This window comes from Micromys minutus, assembly GCF_963924665.1.
Source record: "Micromys minutus genome assembly, chromosome: 19".
Taxonomy (NCBI): domain Eukaryota; kingdom Metazoa; phylum Chordata; class Mammalia; order Rodentia; family Muridae; genus Micromys; species Micromys minutus.
Window position 1 is genome coordinate 13,359,238 of NC_137954.1, and position 24,764 is coordinate 13,384,001.

The 24,764-nt window shown below is 37.8% G+C and overlaps 1 protein-coding gene across 4 annotated transcripts in view; it reads left to right on the plus strand.

The window, feature by feature from the left end:
- The window catches only part of PARD3B (par-3 family cell polarity regulator beta), a gene marked incomplete at both ends in the record, with an annotated part of 962,085 nt that overhangs the window by 124,893 nt on the left and 812,428 nt on the right, over positions 1-24,764 (plus strand). The gene's annotated exons all lie outside the window — the stretch shown is intronic.

Below are 24,764 nucleotides of genomic sequence, written 5' to 3' on the forward strand. Positions count from 1 at the left end.
TCCATTGTGTGTATGCAGCACATAATCATGATTTATTCAGCAGTTGATAGACATCTAGACTGGTTTTCTTTTCTTGCTGTTGTGAATAGAGTAAGAGCATGTGCAGGTAAGTCTGTGGCAGGGTGTGAAGTCCTTTGTGTATGTGTCCAGGGTGGTATAGTTTGTCCATATGAGGAAAGAACAATCCTGCTCACCACTGGTTGCTAATTAGTGTAGCTGTTACAGAAACAAGTATACTTTTTTTTTTTTTTATCAAAAACAAAACTAAAACTACCTTGTCACCCAGCTATACCTATAGGGTCTGTTCCCTGGACTTTGGAACTTCTATTTTAACATAGGTGAAATATTTGTGACTAATCTCAAACTGTTGAGATTTCTCTTCAACTAGACTCAATCTTATTTATGTGAAGAAACTGGAGACTATTGGATGCAACATGTTTTTTCTTAAAAAAAAAAAAAAAAAGCAAAAGTAAACTACCTTAGAAGTTTGCCAGAACCCAAAAGGAAAGGTGACAGTTTGTCAATCTCTCCCTCTATTTGGGATAGTGTCAGCTCTGGTGTTTCAGTGTCCCCTCAAAGATGAACATCTTTGATTGATTGACTGATTGATTGATTGATTTCAGGATCATCTTAGAAACGAGGAGCCTTAACTTGATAGTTCCTCCTCTTACTGTGTAGCTATGTAACCATGATGAAAAGTTGGGAGGAGAGAGACCCATGTCCCTGGTGTAGCAAGGACAACTCAGAATCTCCAAGGGAACAGTTGGCCCTGGATGGGTGGTTATGGAAATTTCCCTATCCTCCAAGGAAACAGGAAGGCCATTTCTTTAGACACTGGGAGTATTTGTGCTTGTGACATAGTCATTATGTCTCATACCCAAGTCATGTAAAACATGTTATTCCTTCTTACTATGACATCAAAACCACAATTGTTCTTTTCTGAAGTGGCCACATAACAAACCTAGGGTTCTTTGGAGTAGCCGTAGAACTTCCTTTCTTTATTTTTCCTTGAGAATAAAGTTTAATTTGGAGCTGAGGTCAACTGGATGAGACACTAGAAGAATTTGTAAAGAGACCATGGAAGTGTTGAGGTGGGCAGTTGTCTTGACTAGTGAGAAGAAGCAATTTGCAGATTCAATGACCTGGTGTTTGACTATTTTTAAAGTGCTCTGATGAAATCAAGAAGCAACAGGGGACAACGTACAGAAGTCGGAGACAGACGAATGATAGGGTGTTGTTTCTTTAACAGAACCTGATGGCGGGGGCAAAAACCAAACCACACAAACAACTCTTTCCCAAATAGGAACTTCTATTTAAGTCAGCTAGGCATTTAATTGTAATGACCGAGCATAATGAAGAAATGTCCTCTGCTCAACAGCGACTTTAATCTGAGATAAATCCTGTGTTCACATATAGCAAACACATAAAACAACCCAACTTAGACAAATTAATTTTAAACATTAGAATTGTGTGCACATTTTTATGTGTATAGATCGAAACCTGTGCAATTTTCCTACTTTAGTATTGTACAATAATATTTCAAATAGGAAAATACTTTAAAATCTTGAAGGTAGTGTTCTTTAAACCTTTCCTATTGTTTGGAAGCCAGAAGCTGAAAATGAATACCAGATTGATTGAAAAGAGTATTTGGCCAAACACATTCCCTGATAAGTTTAATTTAACACACTGCTTTGGGGTTTCTAAACTAAATATTTCCCTCTTAAATGGAGAACTGTTTCTTGTATGCAAGTACGGTATTTGGTAGCCTAAGGTTGTCAAGAGTAAATACGGGTAATTTAAGATTTAGACTTTTTTCTTTTAAACGGAAAATGTAGTTCTGAACAGTCAGAATTATTATGGTGGAAATACACTGGGTACTGTTTTGACAGTAGTGTACTTCATGAGAAATAAATACCACAAAGGCTTTAAAACTAACTAGTGTCTCCATATAAGGAGAGGAATGTGATGCTGGATTGAGTTTTTGACACACAATCTTTTATTATGACATCAAGTTGATTAATATCTAAGCCAAATCATTGTTTTAAAAATCTTCATTCTCTGTCCATTAGATGTGGAGCAGAAAGCACACATAAAAGCTGGCATCTGCACTGTGCTCTTGACTTTGGGGTAATGCCAGTATCTTGGTTATAGTGTTTACAGTCTGCATGACTTAGGAATTCATCTCAAGCAAAACAGTTCCAAGGCTGTCCTGCTGTAGCCGAGCTGCACACAGAACGTTGGATGACTTGTTAAGACTAAATTATGAAATGCCAAGGTTTTTGAGCACAAGGTGCCTGTCTAAGTTTTTTTTTCTTTACTTTTTTTAACTTTAAAATATTCTAAAATTATTACTTATTAAATGTCAAAATTCTTTAAATGTAAAACAATACAAAAGTGACTACTCAGCTCATCTAAAGAAGCCCAGCAAAAGTAATCATTATCCAAAGATGGTCATATAGATTTCTTTTATGTGCATAATGAATGAAGTACATACATAATTAAATTAGTACAGTTTTTGAATTAACATAATTTTGTCAATGTTTATATTCAGATTTATTACACATTATTTGTTTGTTAGTTTGTTTAGGGTATATGTTTGTGTGTGCTCCATCCTGCCTGTGGAGGTCAGAAGACATCTTGGGGGAGGAAGTTGATTCTCTTTCTCTACTATGTAGATCCTGGGGACTGAACTCAACCAGCAGGTTTGGTGATCAGTAACCTTTGCCTGCTGAGATATCTTGATGGTTTGTGTCTATTGTTTTAAAGATGCTTCCAAACATCTACATTGCATTTTATCACTGTTCAAATTTTTAGCATCCTTCCTTTGCTTTCTGTTTGAAAAATCTGTGATTCAGACCAATAAGTACTATACTAACTGTAATTAAAAATGAAAAGTAAGGTATCTTTTCAGGAATAAAAGATGAAGACATATTCACATTTTTCCAAAAGGAAGAGTTGAGAGTGGGCTGTTGGAGGGGTATTTGGGGTGTCGGGGCAGCAGGAATGGCTGTGATATAAACGATTCGGTCTATGTCTGAAATTAGAATAAATAAAACTTACCAAAGAGTAAGTAAAAAGTTTTTAAAGACTTATAGGAGACTTGTTTTTTAATGTTAGTATTTTAGGAAAATGTTTCTGGTGTCTTAACTATGGCACAGATTCCTACCAAAAACCCCAGTTAAATGAGCATAGAAGCAGTCAGGCTGGGCAGGGGTTGGGATAGTTCTGATCAGTGCTCCGATGCTTGGTAGAACAAATCCTGTTTTCTTCTGGTGCACCATTAGTAAAATCTTAGCCATAGTTGCTTTCATAACGTTTTTCCTTGAAATACTTGTGAGAGATTTAAAAAGCAACTTTATTTAGTCCTGAAATCTATTTTATATAAACGTGATTTTGTACACTTAACTTAAACTTCATCTTACCTTTATTTATTATTTAACATATTGTTATTAATTCTCAGAGAGTTTATATGGTGCATTGTGGTCATATTTACCCCTGCACACTCCGCTCAGGCCCCTCCCATCCTCTCATTGATGTCATATATATATACCGCCCACTCCACTCAGGCCCCTCCCATCCTCTCATTGACGTCATATTTATCCTGCCCACTCCTCTCAGGCCCCTCCCATTCTCTCATTGTGGTCATATTTACCCCGCCCACTCTTCTTAGGCCCCTCCCATTCTCTCATTGTGGTCATATTTATCCCCGCCCCCACCTTGCTCCTCTCAGGCCCTTCCCATCCTCTCATTGTGGTCATATTACCCCTGCCCACTCCCCTCAGGCTTCTCCCATCTTCTCAACTGCAGGTCAATTACATCATCTTTTTCCTAATCCGAAAAGAAATGTGCAGGACACAACCTCCTCTGACGAAGTAGTTTTTAAAATGTATTCTTTGAGAATTTCATATAAATATACAGTGTGCTTTTATTCCCAAGTCTATCTAGTGATGTCCATATGTGCATGAACATAGGGTTGTATCCTGGAACATAGGCAACTACTGGGCAGAACATCCCTGAGGAAATCTCACTCCTCCCTGAGCAGACATTAACTGCTTGTGTCTTCTTCCTCATGATGCTCATATGGTCCCTCATAATGGTGTTGTTGACTGGCTTGATCTTGTGAAGGTATTGTGTAGAAAAGCCAAGCTGTGGTGCTCATGGGTTGATTCTACAGCCCTGTTATGTCCTGAAGACAGTGTTCTGAATCATTCCGGAGTGTGTGTAGAACGATGCAGGTACTTCTTGTGAAAGAGATGGGAGGAGGAAGATGCTGGGCAGCAAAAAACGTGACAGCTAATTTATTTCTGTTGCCTTATGCTCTTGAAGAAAATTTTAATGTTATGGATTTCTTTACTTTTATGAATGTTTTAATTTCTGTAGAGTTGCCATGCATTATTCAAGATCATAAAATGATTTGAATTTCAGGAGCAGACAGATTTTCTGATGAGTATTTCAAGCTGTGTAATTATGAAACCCATATAGGTTAAAAGTTCAGAACTCGTTAGCTTAATCATTTAAAAATAACCAATTTATAAGTGTGGCATTTCATTTTAGAGGGGGCACAATTACAATATATCTGACTAGAGAACCCCTGGATCTTGCCTCATCGAGAGAATGCTCACCCTGCACACTGCACAGCTCATTCTATAGCATTACATAATTTATAAAGGAAATCCATATTTTATGCAGGTAAATTGGATGTCATAATGTGAAATCAAACTTCTCGTAATCTCTTTAACACCTTTGTTGGCTACTTAAAAACTCAAGGAAGTTAACAAAAGAGTGCCAAGTATCCAAATGGTCTGCTGGGGCCTGTTGCATGGGTCCCAGTGGACAGTGGTCTGCTGGAGCCCGCTGTGTGATTCCGAGTGGACAGTGGTGTGCTGGGGCCCGCTGTGTGATTCCGAGTGGACAGTGGTCTGCTGGAGCCCGCTGTGTGATTCCGAGTGGACAGTGGTGTGCTGGGGCCCGCTGTGTGATTCCGAGTGGACAGTGGTGTGCTGGGGCCCGCTGTGTGATTCCGAGTGGACAGTGGTCTGCTGGAGCCCGCTGTGTGATTCCGAGTGGACAGTGGTCTGCTGGAGCCCGCTGTGTGATTCCGAGTGGACAGTGGTCTGCTGGAGCCCGCTGTGTGATTCCGAGTGGACAGTGGTCTGCTGGAGCCCGCTGTGTGATTCCACTCAAGCCTGGCGCATATGTCCAAGCAGACAGTTGCAAAGCCCGGGTGTCTCAGAATGAATGTGAGAATAGGAATGCTCAGACCTGAAGTACTTTTTGGTAAAGGGGTGTTTGCCTACAATGTAGCAAACTATACACAGCACAGGTTCACCATCAGCTATGTGTCCTGTAGGCGGGTGACTCAGTAGTATCAAATGTGTCCCTGGTTTTGAGACCAGTTCTTCTGCCCCTCTTCATATACCACAAGAATATGCTTGGAACTTGAGGAGATCAGTGCAGCTGTCACAAAGATACTTGGAGTAACAGAGGTGCTTACAGCATTTAAAGCCTTTGAACTTTTGAAACATCTAAAAACAAGCTTTGAAATGATAGCTGAAGTTACTTGAGGTGAAGCCCATGACAGTCACCTTGCAGTGGGAACTCTTGCTTATCCTTGCCAATGCTGTGCGGGGGCCTGCTGTTTCCATGAGAAACTCATTCTATGAGACTGAACGGAAACCTGTATTCAGGTGGAAACAACATCCATAAAGAATCGTTTGTGGTGATTAAAAATGCAACAATCATCAAATGGTTAAAGATGAAAATAAAATGTGGTATTTATGAGAATTTTGACTGGCATGAAGATTTTAATGCATATTACCTTGCTCTGCTAATCAACGTGATTGAGATATGCACGTGCCTATTAAATAGAACTTGCTCTTGGCTTTTGGTTATCAGAGATTTCACATTTATCTTCCCTTTGTTTGAATGCTACATAAACCTCTCTGAACCCGAGGGGTCACTCTTTCTCAGTGTACTACTGTTAGGTATAGAGAATAGATTTTTTCCCCCCTAATGCTTGGAGAATGATAACAAAAAGGAATCTTTTTATTGGTTCATTTCATGCTTGGTGAGATTCCAACTGTCAAAACATTATAAAAATTTGAACCCAGAGGCGCATTTCGTCACTGGAGTACTAATTACTGCAGAGAGCCAGAGCGAGTCATTATGTAGCAGAATTTATTAACGCTGCCCAATTTTAATGTTTCTTTGGACCAGAGACACTTAAATAAAAGGTTAAGCTGTTTTGGCATAAAAGTAGGAGGAGAATCTGCACAGTTCATGAAACACCACCAAATGCAGTTCAGGAAGATGGGATTAATTGAAAGTGATGCCTTTACTTTTACCACAACTGAACATCTTGTTTCCAGGGATGAGCATGGAGGGCAGATGCTATACTGGCTTTATGCCCATGGCTTTCAAACACTGGCTATGGGGTAGGCACTGGTGAGAAGACCCTGGGGTACAAGCAGCTCCCTTCATGAAGAACTGCAGCAGCAGACATGTGGGAAGTATGGTCTCAGGACCAGCCATAGGAGAGAAAAGGGCAGAAGAGGACACTGGTGTCTTCAGGTATTTACGGGTCTGAAGACATGACTCTTGAGAATGACAGGAAGTGAAGGGCTCTGAAGTGCTTGTCATGCACACACATACTTTATGCTATCGATTGCATGGAGACTTGTAACTATTAAATGAATTCAGAAAATATAAATGAATATACATGTAATAAAATTGTATTTAGTAGACACTACCTCTTATGTAGAATGCACTAACTAGGTGGTAGACTAGGGAGGAATGTAGATGGCACTTCTAGGGTGTGACTCTTCAGAGAGGAATGGTAAAGTCTGGTGCCAGGCATTGTGCTTTCCTCGTGGAGCTGAACTGCACAGTCTGGGGCAGTGTAGCCTACGGAGCATAGCAGGGTCTGTAGTTTGGCCAAATGCTAGTGAACTGCACCATAAATTAGACGTTTAGTCTTGTTGCTTTATCTTTTTCTTCTTCTTTCTTCAGCCTTCGGCAGGGAGTATCTTCCTGTAGGAGCACAATGTCCAGTAAGTTCTCAGAAAGCCTCAGACAGAGCGAGTGGATCAGGGACTGCAGACGGAGAACAAGACATTCCTCAAAAGCGTACTTCCGAAGACAGTGAACAACTGGCTCTTGTGTATTTGTAAAGGCAACGCTTATTTTAAAAGTAGAGGACAGTCCATCTGGATTGGAATAGAGGAGGAGGACAATGGAGGGGCAGAGCTGCGGTGCTGATGGGATGGGCGAGAGAGGAAGACTAGAAAGTCCATGGCCTAAACCCTCATCAGTACCACTGTGCAGTGTCAACTTCCCAAACAGTTGAGCGGCTTAAAAAGTTTTTTTTTAAAGATAAAAGATTGGGCTGAATGGATGAACGATTATGAGATGGAGGAAATGGCGACACTCCAAGATAAAAATGAGGGAAGCCGAAAGATAGAGGACAATCTCTTGTTGGAGACAGGTTGTTCCATAACTTGAGATTTCTGATTGATATATATATTTAAAGAAGGTAATAGTTACGTCTCCTATGCATTAGATGATGTACCACATATGGTGTGGGGCAGTACCTGCAACCACATATATTAATTTTTCCTGGCACAGCATTAATATTTATACTTAGTAGAATAGAGATGATAAATAGCCTCTAGTCAGTACAGTTTGTGCCAAATTAATGAAGAGAAGAAAACGGGGAAAATATCCTTCCTGGGTTTTCGGAGAACACTGGATGTTAGAATGATGGATAAGGGAGTGTAGACCTGGGCAATTTGCTTTGTCTGTTTTTGTTTGCAGGGATAATGGAGATGGATCAAGGTGCTTAAGGTTTGAAAAACAGAAGGATACTTTGAGCAGGGAACCCAATAGGTCTGTGCTGTCTGAGACAGCTGTGCGTGTCCTGACTGATCGTGGGCATGGCTCTCTGTGTCTCTTTGTGCCCTTTCTACACTGTGAGCACATGCTCTGATTGCCTGCAGTCTGGAAGAAAGAACATCCAGAACCTACCCAGAGAACAACAGAGCATAATTGTTTTCATTGTTCCTGATCAGACTATGGTGGTACTGAGAAATTTAAAGTGTAAGACAAACATATGGTTCTAAGGAAAGAAAGAACTAAAGTTTACATAGGAGAAAGTTTGAAAAAAAAAAACCCATTTTAGCTTTCTGTCTCAATTACTACATACTTTATTTATAAATTACACACACATATATATATTTCTCTAAAAAATAACAACATTCTTTTTTTTTTTAAACATGGAAACAGTTTTCTTGGTGAGTATAGATTAAGCATAATAATCTTTGAATATCAAAAATTGCCACAAGGCTATATTCTTAGCTCTTGGATTATTAATGATTTAAGGTCCTGGTGTACCGCACTCTGAGAGTTTTTTAGAAAAAAACTTTTATGTTTTTTTCTAAAAAGGACTGAGGCTTTCATACGTATTTTGTTCATATATTCATCATATAGTGGTATACCTAGACATACTTAGTAGGTGGTAGATGACTATATAAATTAATTTTATGAGTTATAATTTTCAATCATATGTATTATAATTAATTATGAACTATATTTCTGACTAAGTACATGGATTATTAAATTGCTGTGAATGTCTATATATGCAAACTTTTAGATTATGTTTTTCAGGCCCTCTCATGACGGTCCATTTTTCATTATTGATGTATTCTCATACATGCAAGACTCCTAAATCAATGAAGATTTGTTCTAATTGACCTCATATAATCTCAAGTGAACAAAATACCAATGCTAAGAAAGGGCCTTGATATGAAATTTAAAAAATGGTAATGGGAAATGTTGCACAGTGTCATGGTGTAATATTTTTGGCTTTTTGCTTACTTTCAGTACTGAATACTGTGCTCTACCAAGCAGGGTCACTGAAGCTTATAGTAGGAGTCTGCAGGATCACTAGGGGGCCTGATCCCCTAGTCTGCATCTTCCTGGTCTGCGGTACATATTCATACAATGATAAGGGGGAATCTAATCCTCAGTTTTCAACATGTGCAAAAAATAAGTCTTTTGTAACTGGAAAATTCTTTTTGAATATGTAAAAAGGAAAAAATTTAAACCAGTAGCCAGCATCAAAGTAAATGGAGAGAAACTTAAAGTAATCCCACTAAAATCAGGGACTAGACAAGGCTGCCCACTCCCTCCCTACCAATTCAGTATAGTACTTGAGGTATGAGCCAGAGCAATAAGACAACAAAAGAGGTCAAAGGGATACAAATTCGAAAGGAGGAGGTCAAAATATCACTATTTTGAGATGATATGATAATATACTTAAGTGACCCTAAAAATTCCACCAGGGAACTTTCACAACTGATAAACAACTTCAGCAAAGTTAAAGGCTGGATCTAAAATTAATTCAAGCAAATCAGTAGCTTTCCTCTACTCAAAGGACAAATAGGCTGAGAAAGAAATTAGAGAATTGACAACTTTCACAATAGTCACAAAGAATATAAAATATCTCAGTGTGACCCTAACCAAGCAAATGAAGGATCTGTACAACAAGGACTTCAAATCTCTGAAGAAGGGAATTGCAGAAGACTGCAGAAGATGGAAAGATCTCCCATGTTCATGAATTGGAAGGATCAACATTGTAAAAACAGCCATCTTGCCTAAGCAATCTACAAATTCAATGCAATCCCCATCAAAATTCCAACTCAATTCTTCATAGAGTTAGAAAGAGAAATTTGGAAATTCATTTGGAAAAATAAAAAATCCAGGATAGCAGACACCATTCTCAACAATAAAAATATTTTTGGGGGAATCACCATCCCTGACCTCAAGCTGTATTACAGATCAATTGTGATAAAAATTGCCTGGTATTGGTACAGAGACAGGCAGGTAGACTAATGGAATAGAATCGAAGACCTAGAAATGAACCCACACACCTATGGTCACTTGATCTTTGACAAAGGAGATAAAAACATTCAATGGAAAAAGGACAGCCTCTTCAACAAATGCTGCTGGTTCAACTGGCAGTCAGCATGCAGTTGATCCCTTCTTATCTCCTTGTACAAAGTTCAAGTCAAAGGGAATTAAAGACCTCCACATAAAACCAGGTACACTGAAACAAATAGAACAGAAAGTGGGGAAGAGCTTAGAACACATAGGTACAGGGGAAAATTTCCTGAACAGAACACAATGGTTTATGTTCTAAGATCAAGAATAGACGACAAATGAGGCCTCATGAAATTTCAAAGTTTCTGTAAGGCCAAGGACACTGTCAAAAGGACAAAATGGCAACCAGCAGATAGGGAAAAGATCTTTCCCAATCCTACATCTGATAGAAGGTTAGTATCCAATATATACAAAGAACTCAAGAAGTTATACACTAGAGAATCAAAGAATACTATTTAAAAATGGGGTATAGAGCTACACATAGACTTCTCAACTGAGGAATTCAAATGACTGAGAAGCACCTAAAGAAATGCTCAAAATCCCTAGTCATCAGGGAAATGCAAATCAAAAGAACCTTAAGATTCCACCTCACACCAGTCAGAATGGCTAAGATCAAAAACTCAGGTGACAGCAGATGCTGGCGAGGATGTGGAGAAAGAGGAACACTCTTCCACTGTTGGTGAGATTATAAACTGGTACAACCACTCTGGAAATCAGTCTTGAGGTTCCTCAGATAATTGGACATAGTGCTACCTGAGGACCCAGCCACATCACTCCTGGGCATATACCCAAAAGTAGCTCCAATATCTAACAAGGACACATGCTCAACAATGTTCATAGCAGCCTTCTTTATAATAGCCAGAAGCTGTAAAGAACCCAGATGTCCTTCAACAGAGAAATGGATTCAGAAATTGTGGTACATATACACAATAGAGTACTACTCAGCTATTAAAGACAACAATTCATGAAATTCCTAGGCAAATGGATGGAACTTGAAGCTACCATCCTGCGTGAGGTAATCCAGTCATAAAAGAAAACTTGTGGTATGTATTCACTTATAAGTGGATACTAGTGCACCCCCCGCCCCCGCCAAAAAACAAAACAGAGCTCGGATACCCAAGAAACCATCCACAGAACTTATGAAGCTCAAAAAGAAGGAAGACCAGAATTCGATGCCTCTGTTCTTCTTAGAAAGGAGAACAAAACAGGGGAGGAAATACAAGGTCAAGTAGAGGAGACTGCCTCACCTGGAGTCCACAACATATGCAGCCACCAAACCCAAGCACTACTGCTGATGCCAAGAAGCATTTGTTGGCAGGAACCAGATATGGATGTCTCCTCAGAGGCTCTCCCAGAGACATACAGATACAGATGAAGATGCTTACAGCTAAACATCAGACTGAACACAGGGACCCCAATGAAAGAACTAGAGGAAGGTTTTGAAACAGCTGAAAGGTTTGTACCCTCATGGGAAGAACAACATCATCATCAGCCAAGGCACTGAGGTGAAGAGGATGATTTGAAGAGGGAGCAATCAAGTTGAGGGGAAGGAGGGAGGGCAGTGGGGAGGAGGGTATACCATTTGAAACATAAATACAGAGAATAGCCAATAAAATTGAAAGAAATTTAACTATAGACTAAATTTTATCTATGTACCTGTATCTTTTATACAAATAATTTATGATTATGAAGAAGATTTAATGCCTTTTATTTGAGGAAATAATATAGTAGAGATAATTTATGTTAATTTTTTCTGTCATTAAACTTTAAAAGTGATATTCTACTATTGAAATTTAAACACAGATTAAGATATATCAGTCATGGAAATTTTTTAATATAATCATTACATCCATGAAGTAATCTAATTGTAACATCTTAATTTACACAAGAATTTCTGAAATTTCTCAGTTTTTCTAAAAAAGTCTATATATTAAGCACCTGAGATAGTTTAGTTTTTGCTTCTATTTTTAGATATTCGCTTTAAATGTAAATTCTTTTTTGAATAAGATCAGAGCATGTTTGTATGATGAAGTGTCTCCTCGTGGTGGGTGCATATCCTTTATATCTATCTCTAATACAGTTTTAGACTAGAAAATATCAATCCTTGCATTGTGGTAATTTCTCTCAAGATGCTGTTATCAAATCTCAGATCATGTACAGTACTACTATAGAAATATTTTAAAGTATTTTCTTAATGTTTCTATTTGTACTATTAAATAATAAAGGGGATAGTCTGGCCCCCTGTGGCGGGATGAACACATATAAAGTTAGACAAAGTCTTATTCAGTTGCTTGAGGTTTGCTGGCATAGCTTTGTGTGAGGTTGTAGAAGGAGGCTAAAGGTCGATGTAAAATGGAAACGGAAACCTGTTTGTGATATTAGATACATTCCTTTCATTCTATTTGGTTATTCTTGCAGAGAAGAGCCCCATTTCCAGCATGGTTAGCTGACTCAGAAATTTTGGGTTAGCTTAGTTGTTCTGGGATAGAGATCTGATAGGAAAAGGTAAGAACATTTGGGCTGGATGTGAACACCCAATAAAATATTTTAATTGTAAAGTATTTTATGGAAGAAAAATATGAGCAAAGGGGGAAACATAAGTTCAGCTCTAGCTTCTCTGAACTTTCCATGTGTGCATGTGAACTTTCCATGTGTGCATGTGAACTTTCCATGTGTGCATGGCCCACCTGTGTGCTTTCTATTGATGTTTTCTCATGTCACATGTGTACTAGCCTTTGGTCCTTTAGTGCTCACATGTGTGTATTTCTTAGTCTGAAGCTGCCTGGTTCTGTCTGAGGCTCACTACTGTTGAAGTCAATGAAGGTTTACTGTTTGCTTAGTGTCTGGTGAGGCTGAGGACTTCTCTGTGGTAGTATCTAATAGTTGAGATGTTGTTCCATTACTACAATTATGTCTACGTACGTCTACATAGTCTAGGTCTCAATTGTCTCTAATTCAACTACAATGCATCTTAGCATCACTAATGCCATATATAATATAATGATTTATGGATTGGATTATTTAGAGAATTATAGACTAAAACATTACTCCCAGGGTCACATTACCTTTGCAGGCTCCCAATTTTATATTTTCCTGAAGATTAATAACATGCTAATAAATATAGGATTTTTAACTTCAAAGAATTTAAAATTTTTAAGTGATTTAAGGATACTGAAAAATAGAACAATACCAACCAACCAGAGCTCCCAGAGATTAAACCACTATCCAAAGAGTTCACATGGATGGACCCATGGCTCCAGCTGCATATGTAGCAGAGGATCTCCTTGTTGGGCATCCGTGGGAGGAGAAGCCCTGGTCCTGCCGAGGCTTGATGTCCCAGTGTAGGGGAGGTGGGAGGTGGGAGGGGGTGGGTGGGTGGGTGAACATCCTCTAGAAGCAGGGGGAGGGGTGATGGGAGAGGGGATATGGAGGGGAATCTGGGAAAGGGAATAACATTCAAATGTAAATAAAATATATCCAATAAAATCAGAGAGAAAAAAAGTCCCAACTTAAAATAAATTAGAACAGGATAAAGAATGTATAATTAATTAATTAATTAATTAATTAATTAATTAATTTTGTGTTTTGAGCTGTAGAGATGGCTCAGTGGCTAAGAGCACTGACTGCTCTTCCAGAGGTCCTGAGTTCAATTCCCAACAACCACATGGTGGCTCACAACCATCTATAATGAGATCCGATACCCTCTTCTGGGGTTTGATGACAGCTACAATGTACTCAAATATATATATAAAATAAATAAATCTGTTAAAAAATAATAAAATATTATTCAACTCTAAAAAGTTAAAAACAGACCTTTCAAAGAATATTAAAAAATTAAAATTATCTATAGTTTTGCCTTTCAAAGTGATCTGTTCATTCGTACTTTTTAATTCTTCAGGGGCTAAAGGGATAGCTTATTTTGTAAAAATCACTTGGTCTTCAAGCATCAGGACATTAGTTCAGATTCTTAGTACCCAAATAAAAAAATTCAGCTGTGGAGATGCCTGCCAGTAACTGCAGTGCTGGGAGATAGCAGTATGATGGTCACGACGCTTCCCTGGCCCATCAATGTGGCGAAATCTGGGAGCCTCTTGCACTGTTAACATATTCTGTCTCAGAAAATAAGGTGGAGAGTACAAAACAAAGACATCCCTACATTATTTGGTATTGTATGGATAAGTGCACCTGCACACAGTGTACACTTGCAAGCAGAATATACACATGCAGATGAGGATACTCACACACACACACACACTTGCATACGTATACACTATACAGATGGAGATGAGTGTGCACATACATACAACTTCAGGAAAATTAGAGTATAATCATGGCCTCTCTTCATCCCCTTTACTCTCTTTTACTGAAAATAAATTGCTTTATAAAATATTAGATCCTGATTATGGTTTCTCCTCCCTCTACTTCCCAGAAGACTCCCTTTATTTCTTAAGGTGATGTTTAAAGGTTGTTTAGTGTAGGATATATTTGCAAAGAAAGTGTTCTACTGGAAAGATATTTGGTTTAAATCCTTGCAGATCAAGAACTTAAAATAAAAATTAATTATATAATTTTCTAGTTGATTAACAGATGCTGCTTAAGGTGATAAAGATATTGTTATATAGCAAGATATATACACACATACATACACATAAACAGTCTCTCTTTATGTGTGTGTATGTCTTTCTATATACACCTATATCTATATAGCTCTGTCTGTCTGTCTATCGATCCTGTTGTTCCTCTGCTGTCATAGTAATCATTCTTGAACCAAATGTAAAAGCAGAAAGTTTCAATCTGGTAAACAGTACACTGAAGGACGTGAAAAGGAGATTGTAGGGATTTTGATGAAGAAAAGGACAAAGCTTCTAAAGTAGAGTCTCTCTGCACTACTATAAATCCCTTTTACGCATTTACACAATTACGAATTCTGGAGAAAAAAAATCTCTGTGCCCTTTAACTTAACATCCTGATTGTGACAGAAGGGTTTCCCAGTTTACTTGATTAGGTGTGACTGGTTTCTTGGATTTCTTTGGGACTGTGAGTAAAGTGACATTACTATATTATTATATATCTGATGACTTGGCTTGTACAACTGTTTGCTGATAATGATCTAGACACTTTCATGGCGGCTTTGACTACACTCTTCTTATATTTGCAGCATCTAATAATGCTTGACTTTTCCCTCCAAAGAACGCCTGTAAAATGACTGAGAGCTGTAGAGAGGACTCTAGATGGGCTCCTATTGCTTGCTCATTAGTGCATTGTGTCTATATAAATTGTATGTTGAGCTTCACATGAAGAGTTGTGCAAGTTTGCTAATAAGGATGATGCTACAAATATGTTACTAGAATATATGCATATAATGGATATGTATGATCTCTCTATTATACATTACAACTGTATGTGAAACTACAGTTATCTTAGTTTTATGAATGTACAGCTGCTGTAATTCTTAGAATAAACTTGTATCATCTCATCTGTTCTTCTAAAACTCCATAAGACAAGGGTTGTTTCTATTTTACAGGAGAGAAAATAGCCGTGAAAGAGGATTAAGTAGCTCCCAGGTTCTGATGGTTAGAAAGAGAAGAACTGGACTTAGCTGGGGCAATCTGACTCCTGAGTCTGAGTTCATAACGCCTGCAACTTGGGTAACACAGACCAAATTCTAACATATGTGGCCAGCAAAGACACTCAACTCTCCTTGGTCTCCATTCTATGACAATTTTCTGGCTGAGCAATAAATAACCTATGATACTTATGTGGCATTTATATATTAATTACTAAAATTATTTTCATTAAAATCAGCATTAATAATTTACAGCACTATTATTTAAAGATGACTTGAAACTTCTGGTATAATCATTGCATATGATTTTAATGTTTAGTCTTGGTTCACGATTATCAAGAACCCGTTCGACTTTCTGACATGAAGTACAATAATAGGCAAATTAGAAATTAGACTCAAAAGCAATTTCTGCACTTCTCTTCTTTTAAAGCATCAATTGTTCAGCTCTAGTTCACCTTTGAAGGTGGAGTAAACCCTCCTTCATGGTTTGAACCAGAGAATATGTGGATTAAGATAACCGGCAAGGGAAAAGAGAAATAGCTAGAAAAGACAGAAGGCTTACATTCTATGTCATTAGTAACTCCTTAAAGGAAGAGCTTGTGGGGCCTCATAGAACTTTTATTGATATGGACAAAGAAGACAGTATTCATTTAAAAGTATCTGTCACTTTTGTTATGTGCTGAATAATCTATATATAGGAAAGTCATTTAATGTGATAGATCTATACAGTGATGAAATTAAAAAGAAATAGGGATGTGACTTTGCAATATAGGTTAAATAGTAGCACAATGTTAATTTCTAGGGTGTGTTTTCACAGTCTTACCAGTCTTTGTCATATATGTGCATAGTCTCAAAAATATGTTGTCACATTCTGTGGTTTAGGTAGTTTAGAGCTCTACACGTGCTGTATTACTGTATGCATCTTCTGAAGCTTATTTGTGGTTTTGTTTCACACAGGGGTTTTCTGTGTAGCCCTGGTTGTCCTGGAACTTGCTCTATAGACCAGGCTACTCAAACTCAAAGGTCTCCTTGTCATTGCCTCTCAAGTGCCGGGATAAGAGTTATGCACCACCACTACCAGGCCTCATTTTTGTTTTAATTAATAATTGGGATGATTAAAATGGTGCCCTTAGATAATCTAGGACTGGAAAGCAGGGCATTTGAATATGCAGATGGGTGACTATTTTAATTATAGTAATTAATATAAAGAATATGCCCATTGTAGGTAGCACCAACCCCTAGGCCTAGGCTTTTGCAATGTATAAGAGTTGAAAAATTGAGCTGAGCTCTAGCACGTGTAAATTATTTCCCTTTGCTCTTAAATACAGATGTGAGATGACCAGCTGCAATAAAGTTATTGCTTCTTTAACTTCCTGGCAACAATGGCAGTAACTTGCAACTATGAGCCAAATAAACCTTTTCTCCGTAAATTGCTTTTGTCAAGGTATTTTATCACAGCATCGGAAGGTAAAACCAGGACAATTGTTTTTAATTTTATCCTCATGCATATACATAAGTTAGGCTTATTACTTCCATTACTTCTAGTGGGTCTACAATAAGACTTACTCATCTCAGGTATATTTTTTTTTCAAAGGAAACTTGGATTATATGTAAGTTTTTTTACATTTGGATATGTATTTTGTTCAAGCACATAAAGCAACAGTACACAGAAGTGTAAGAGGAAGCACGCTGTGGTATTATTGAGACACGTACTGTCTTTGTTAATAAGTTAAGCTAACTGGTTTTGAAGTCAATGCCGTGTTTCCTATTGCCTGCATATCTTACTAATATTTTATAGTGAAATGCATACAATATAGAAGTTATAAATTTTTATTGTATATAGTTCATCCATGTTGTTATACACCCATTTCCATCATCTATTTTGGGATCCTTTCTATTTTCTCTCACAGGTTCCTGGTGTCTAGGTATGCAATAATTTTCCGTTCTATCTAATTTGTTTATTTATTTGGTTCGGTCACTCTGACCATTCTAGATGCCTCACATAATCAGAAACGTACAACATTCGCGTTAGCTTCTTCACTTAGCTCCTGTCACTAAGACTCACTCACACGCTCTCTAGGTCAGCATAATTGTTTATTTCTATTTCGTTCCTTATTTTAAAGGTTGAAGAATATGCTTCTCTATGTGAAACACCACATTTTTTTTTTGTTGTAACTAATGCATCGATGTTGTTTAAAGATTGTCTTGCATTTTCTCACTGTATCCTGGGAGTCAGCTCTACGTCTGGGAAGTCAATGTCCTTTCTATTGCCAGCTTTTGTAAAGGTCTAAATGCTCTCCGTGTCTGTCACTGGTGGACTGGTATTGTTTATAGACCTTCTCTTTGTACTGATGTAAGAATTACTCAGCCCCCAACACACATCTATATGCATATTTATCTTTGATTTTTAAACATGTTCCCCTGTATTAACTGTTAATCTCCACAAAGTCATAGATACCTGTGATTCTGGTCCAGCGTTATGAAGTTAACTCCTACTCTTCTTATTTACAGAGAACGAATAGCTGGTTATTAGCCACTCAAGACACAAGGCAAGCTGTGCTCAACCATTAGCATTGTGCTCACCCACCCAATGGGGAATCCATCCTTCTTTTTGCTTCTGTTGTCAATAGTCCTCATCCTTCTTTCTCCTTCCACTAATTTTCTAGGTCTGCAGGGCCATGTACATTTTACAGGGGACCTTCCAAACTCCCTGTTTTAATGGATGTAGTTTTACAGATTTGGCCTCTGTAGTATTAGATGAATTCATGACAGGAAGAGATCTAAAGTTTATAGCTCGGAAGCTGGCTGGAAGCAAAAAAAGCACCTCGTCATATATTTTTATAGTATATATGTTGCTTTAATTTTTTCAAGCCTTATTGTAATGATGGTTCTTAAATACTTTAACTTTCCTTGTAGCCCACACCCACCAGAAGTAGTGGAAAAGAAAGGATATGGGGAACTTGGACCTGTTTAGAAAGGGTTTGTGTCATTTGTCACCAAACTGCTCTGAAAGAAATAAGATGAGTGCTGTGTCATCACTGCCATTCTTTAGAGCATAATTGTAAGTCTGCTAATGCATTAGGAAAATTATTTTATAAAAAATAATATTCCCCAAGAGGAACCCACCTGGAGTACTCAGGTCACAGGAATGGAGGAGTAGCCTGGGACAGGTTCCTAATGGCTTCTGCCTGTGCCTGGAGCTGACCCTGTGCCACAGCTCTCTCTACCCAGACTCTGATAGGAGAGAGCTGGTCCTCCAGCAGTGCTGAAGCACAGGCTTACAGGAGGGTGAAGCCACTGTCAGAATCAGCAAGACCAGCCAACACCAGAGATAAGCAGATGACAAGAGGCAATTTCAAAAACCTAAGCAACAAAAACCAAGGCCATGTGGGATCATAAGAACCCAGTTCCCCTACCACAGGAAGTTCTGAATACCCCAACATAACAGAAAAACAAGATTGTGACTTAAAATCGCAGCTCATGTTGATGTTAGAGGACTTTAAAAAGGTCATAAATAAGTCTCTTAAAGAAATACAGGAAAACACAAGTAAATAGGTAGAAGTTCATAAAGAGTTAACAACCAAACAGGTGAAGGAATTGAGCAAAACCATCCAGAATCTAAAAATAGAAATAGAAACAATATAGAAATAACAAAGGAAGACAACCCTAGAAATAGAAAACCCAGGAAAGAGATCAGGAGTCATAGATGCAAGTATAAACAGCAGAATACAACAGACAGAAGAATCTCAGGGGCAGAAGATACCATAGAAAACATTGACATGGCAGTCAAAGAAAATGCAAAATGCAAAAAGCTCCTAACTCAGAACATCTAGAAAATCCAGGACACAATGAGAAGTTCAAACCTGAGGATATTCGGTATAGAATAGAGGGAAGATTTCCAACTTAAAGGGCAAGTAAATATCTTCAAAAATTATAGACGAAAAATTCCCTAACCTAAAGATATGCCCATAAACATACAAGAAGCCTACAGAATTCCAAATAGATTGGACCAGAAAAGAAATTCTTCCCTCCACATAATAGTCAAAAAACCAAATGCACAAAACAAAGAAAGAATATTAAAAGCAGTAAAGGATAAAGGTCAAGTAACATATGAAGGCAGACTGATCAAAATCACACCAGACTTCTTAACAGAGACCATGAAAGCTACAAGATCCTGGGTAGATATCATACAGATCCTAAGAGAACACAAATACCACCCTAAGCTACTATATCCAGCAAAACTCTCAATTAACATAAATGGAAACACCAATATATTCCATGACAAAATCAAATTTACACAATACTTTCACAAATCCAGCCCTAGAAAGGATAACAAATGGAAAACTCAAAGACAAGCAGAGAAACTGCACCCTAGAAAAAGCAAGAAAGTAATCTTTCAATTAACCCAAAAGAAGACAGCCAAACAAACATAATTCTACCTCTAACACCAAAAATAACAGGAAACAACAATCAGTGGTTCCTAATTATCTCTCAACATCGGTCAACTCAATTCTCCAATAAAAAGACACAGACTAACAGACAGGATAAATAAGGAAGACCCAACATTTTGATACATACAGGAATCAGACCTCAGTAACAAAGACACTATCTCACAGTAAAAGGAAGAAAAACAATTTTCCAAGCAAAATTGTCCAAGAAACAAGCTGGAGTAGCCTTTCTAATATAGAATATAATCAACTTTCAACCAAAAATTATCACAAAGAATAAGGAAGGACACTTTACACTCCTCAAAGGAAAAATCTACCAAGGTGAAATCTCAATTCTAATTATACTCCAAATGCAAGGGCACCTTCATTCATAAAATAAACTTTACTAAACCTCAAGCACACATTGTACCACACACAACAAGAGTGGGAGACTTCAACACTCCACTCTCATCAATGAACAGATCATGGAAAGCTAAACTAAACAGAGACATAGTGAAAGTAACAGAAGTTATGAACCAAATGAATTTGACAGGTATGTATAGGACATTTCATCCTAAAACAAAAGAATATACCTTCTTCTTAGCATCTCATGGTAACTTCTCCAAAATTGACCCTATATTCGGTCACAATACAGGCCTCAACAGTTACATGGAGATTGACATAATCCCATGCATCCTATTAGATCACCACGGACTAAGACTGGTCTTCAATAACAACAAAAACAACAGAAAGCCCACATACAGATGAAAACTGAACAATGCTCTACTAAGTCATAACTTGATCAAGAAAGCAATAAAGAAAGAAATTAAAGCCTTTTTAGAATCTAATGAAAATGAAGGCAAAACATCACCCAAACTTATGGGAACACAAGGTAGACTCCAGAGAATCAAATAACCCTATTAAAATGGGGAACAGAGCTAAACAAAGAATTCTCATCTGAGGAATCTCGATATGGCTGTGAAGCACCTAAAGACATGTTCAACATCCTTAGTCATCAGGGAAATGCAAATGAAAACAACCCTGAGATTCCACCTCACACCAGTCTCAATGGTTAAGATAAAAAACTCAGGTGACAGCAGATGCTGGTGAGGATGTGGAAAAAACACAACAATCCTTCCTTTTTGGTGGGATTATAATCTGGTACAACCACTCTGGAAATATGTCTGTTGGTTCCTCAGAAAATTGAACATAGTACTACCTGAGGACCCAGCTCTTATATTCCTGGGCATATACCGAAAAGATGCTCCAATATATAACAAGTACACATGCTCCACTATGTTCATAAAAGCCTTATTTATAATAGCCAGATGCTGAAAAGAACCCAGATGTCCTTTCACAGAGGAATAAATACAGAAAATGTGGTACATTTACACAATTATTAAGAAAAAATGATTTCATGACATTCTTAGGCAAATGCATGGAACTAGAAGCTGTCATCTTGAGTGAGGTCACTCAATCACAAAACCACACACATGTTATGCACTCACTGATAAATGGATATTAACCCAAAAGCTTGGATTACCCAAGATACAATTCATAGACTACATGAAGCTCAAGGAGAAGGAAGCCCAAAGTGCTGATGCTTCAGTTCTTCTTAGAAGGGGAACAAAAATATTCATGGGAGAAAATATGGAGAAAAATTTAAAGCAGAGACTGAATTGAAGGCCATCCGGAGACTGCCCTACCTGGAGATCTAGCCCATATACAGCTACCAAACCTAGACAATATTGCTGATGCCAAGGTGTGCATGCTGACAGGAGCCTGATATAACTGTGTCCTTAGAGGCTCTGCCAGATTATGACAAATTCAGAGACAGATGCTTACAGTAAACTGTTGAACTGAGAACGGGGACCCCAATGGAGGAGTTAGAGAAAGGATTGAAGGAGCTGGAGGGGTTTGCACTACCATAAGAACAACAAAACCAACCAACCAACCAGAACTCCCAGGGAATAAACCACTACCCAAAGAGTACATACACATGGACCGACCCATGGCTTCACCTGCATGTGTAGCAGATGGTGGTCTTGTTGGGCATCATTGGGAAGAGAAGCCTTTGGTCCCACCAAGGCTTGATGCCACAGTGTAGGGGAATGTCAGGGTGGGGTGGAGTTAGGAAGTTGGTAAGGGGGGCACCCTCATAGAAGCAGGGGGAGGGGCATGGGGTACGGAGTTATGGAGGGGAAACCTGGAAAGGTGATCACATTGAAATGTAAATAAAATATTTTCAATCAAAAAAGGAAAAAGTAAAAAACCAAACTTTAAAAGGAAAACCCAAATATTCTATCCTCAATTGAGAAACACACAGAGGACTTTGGATGAACTCCTAGTGACTCTTCAGGCTGTGGTAGCTAATCACCTTGCTTGTTGAAGCTCCATTCACTCTCTTGCTTGACAATCACTATAGTGATGTGCTATAATTTTCATCTGAAGCTGTGCAGCAGCAATGATATTGCACTTAATAGCTGAATGGCTTCCATGTTACAATTAGAGATATCCTGAGCAATGAAAGGTGACAAATTACTCTTTAAAAACAAAATTGCAGGACCATTGCAAAGATGCACACTGGGAAGACTTTTTGACAAGACATCCCAAGTGAGATGAAGTACTCATTAATACTTACTGCTCAGCTCTTTGAATTAAGGTGTTGTGGGTTTTGAAAGAAGTATCTTTAGAAATCTCTATATTCAGAGATTATGAGTGAGTAAGAGTTCTGAGATAATAAAATAATTAAGATAGATTAAAAGTTTCCACCTAATAATTTTTATATTTTAATAATTCTAATAAAGACTTTGTGCTTAATCCAAATAACATTTATTTTCTGTAACACTAACAAATTTTAGCATTAGACTTCTTTGGAAATTAATAAAAAAAGTTTTATTTTTTTTAAGGTGGGTGTGTTCTTTTTCCTGTAGATTTCACCAGACAAGAATTTTGGTTGTAAATTTTAAAAATCTGCTGTTTAAGCCATTTCAGCATATTCAACTCTTTTGAAAGCAGATGCTGTTTTTCTTTTTGCTGCTGTTGACTATAAAATTGAGTATTTCTGGCACTTGATTAATTAAATCATAAATTGTAACCCAGACTACTTTGTTTTGTAACCAAACTTCTGTACAAAACATATGGGAAGACCTTACTCATGTTCCATGGTATGAAGTTAGGAAGATAGTTTAAATAAGATAGTCTTTGAAGAGGGAAAGCTTTGGGAATGTTCTGTTCCTTGCAGCCTAATTAAGATACTTTGATAAACTCTTTTGTCCCTTTTGATTAGTTCCCAAGAGCTTAATGGATCAAATCCAAAGTCATAGGTCTTCTGCACATGGCCTCAGCAATGTTTCCCAAAGTATTTTCTGTGACAGTCTCCACAACAGCTCTAACTCCTCTAACCTGTAACTCCACTGAGATCTGGCGTTGATTCTCCCAGATTTGGGGGACCTCACTGCTCATGACTGATCCCTTATATGGCTGCAAACACCCATCCTCTGTATATCTGCCCCTATGTAGTCCATTCCTCTGAACACCATTCTATACCACACTGTTGTACTTGCAGCCTATTGTAGTTTTATATCCATCAGAGTATTCTACCAGCGTAATAGTCTTCAGAGGGGATTAGATTGGCACACAGAAGCATGGGCCTCCATTGCAACAAAAGCAAGATATATCAACGGAAGGAGCCCATAGACTTACATTTGCCAATATTTGAACGTTGCTCAAAATATAGTCATAATGACTACTTTAACTACTTTAACAATTGAGACAAGTTCTTAATTGTATGTTCATATCTTACAGTTTTATATTCACAAGGTAATGAATACATGCTTTAAAGATAAGTATTAAATGAGATGTGGTGCCCTATTATATACCTAAGTGGTATTAACTTTCTGAAACTTGATTAATGTTAACCTGCCTATGTTTGATCATGTTCAAAGTGTTACTCACAAGCCAGTAAGTAACAAGAGCATCACCCAGAAATATGGAAACATGAACAGTACTCTGAATCCACCATGACTTAATCTCTATCATAAAAAGAACCCAAGTGACTTGTATGAGCATTGAAGCTTAAGAAGAACTTGCTTAGATGGTCGGAATGATAATACTTTTGTTTAGTGAAGTTGGTAGAAATTTAGTCTGTTAGACAAGGAGGAAGCAAATCCTTGATAAAAGCATAAACTTCAAGCATTAAAAGGTGTATTTTGAACAGCTGAGTTCTTTTGGGGAGGAATAGAAATGAGCTATTATATAAAACAAGGTTAGATTCTGGAAAAACCATGAATAAGTTTTCTCACTATGTTTTTATATTGTGATACATGTCACCATTTCTTCCCATATCTGTCAAACGAACTTGGTACACTTCTATCTTATAGTTACACCGAGCTAATTGATAGCCACTGCAGGCTAATTAAGGTGATCTGAGATTTAACAGTTTAAAGTAAATACCTTTGTGTAAAACCCAAATCTTATTTAACTCTGTACTTGGAATAAATTCAGGTATACCCAAGACTTGAGTGTACAAATCCAAGACACTGGTTTAATATTACAATGCTTCTCCCTCTTCAAGCCCCAATCACTATGCATGAGTCATTAAACACTGGTAATGACTTTGATAAAGTTTTGCTCTTAATTAAATCTTCACCATCATCTGAAAACCCTTAATGTGTCTTCTTTCCCATTTGTATTCCTGGTATTTCCTTTTTCTATGATTTGTGTAAGTCTGATGGAAGAAGAAAAGAAGTATGGTGTAGGAGGTAGGAAAAAAATCCAATCCACCAGAAACCAAAAACGAAGATGAACATTTTAAATACGTACATTGTTGCAAC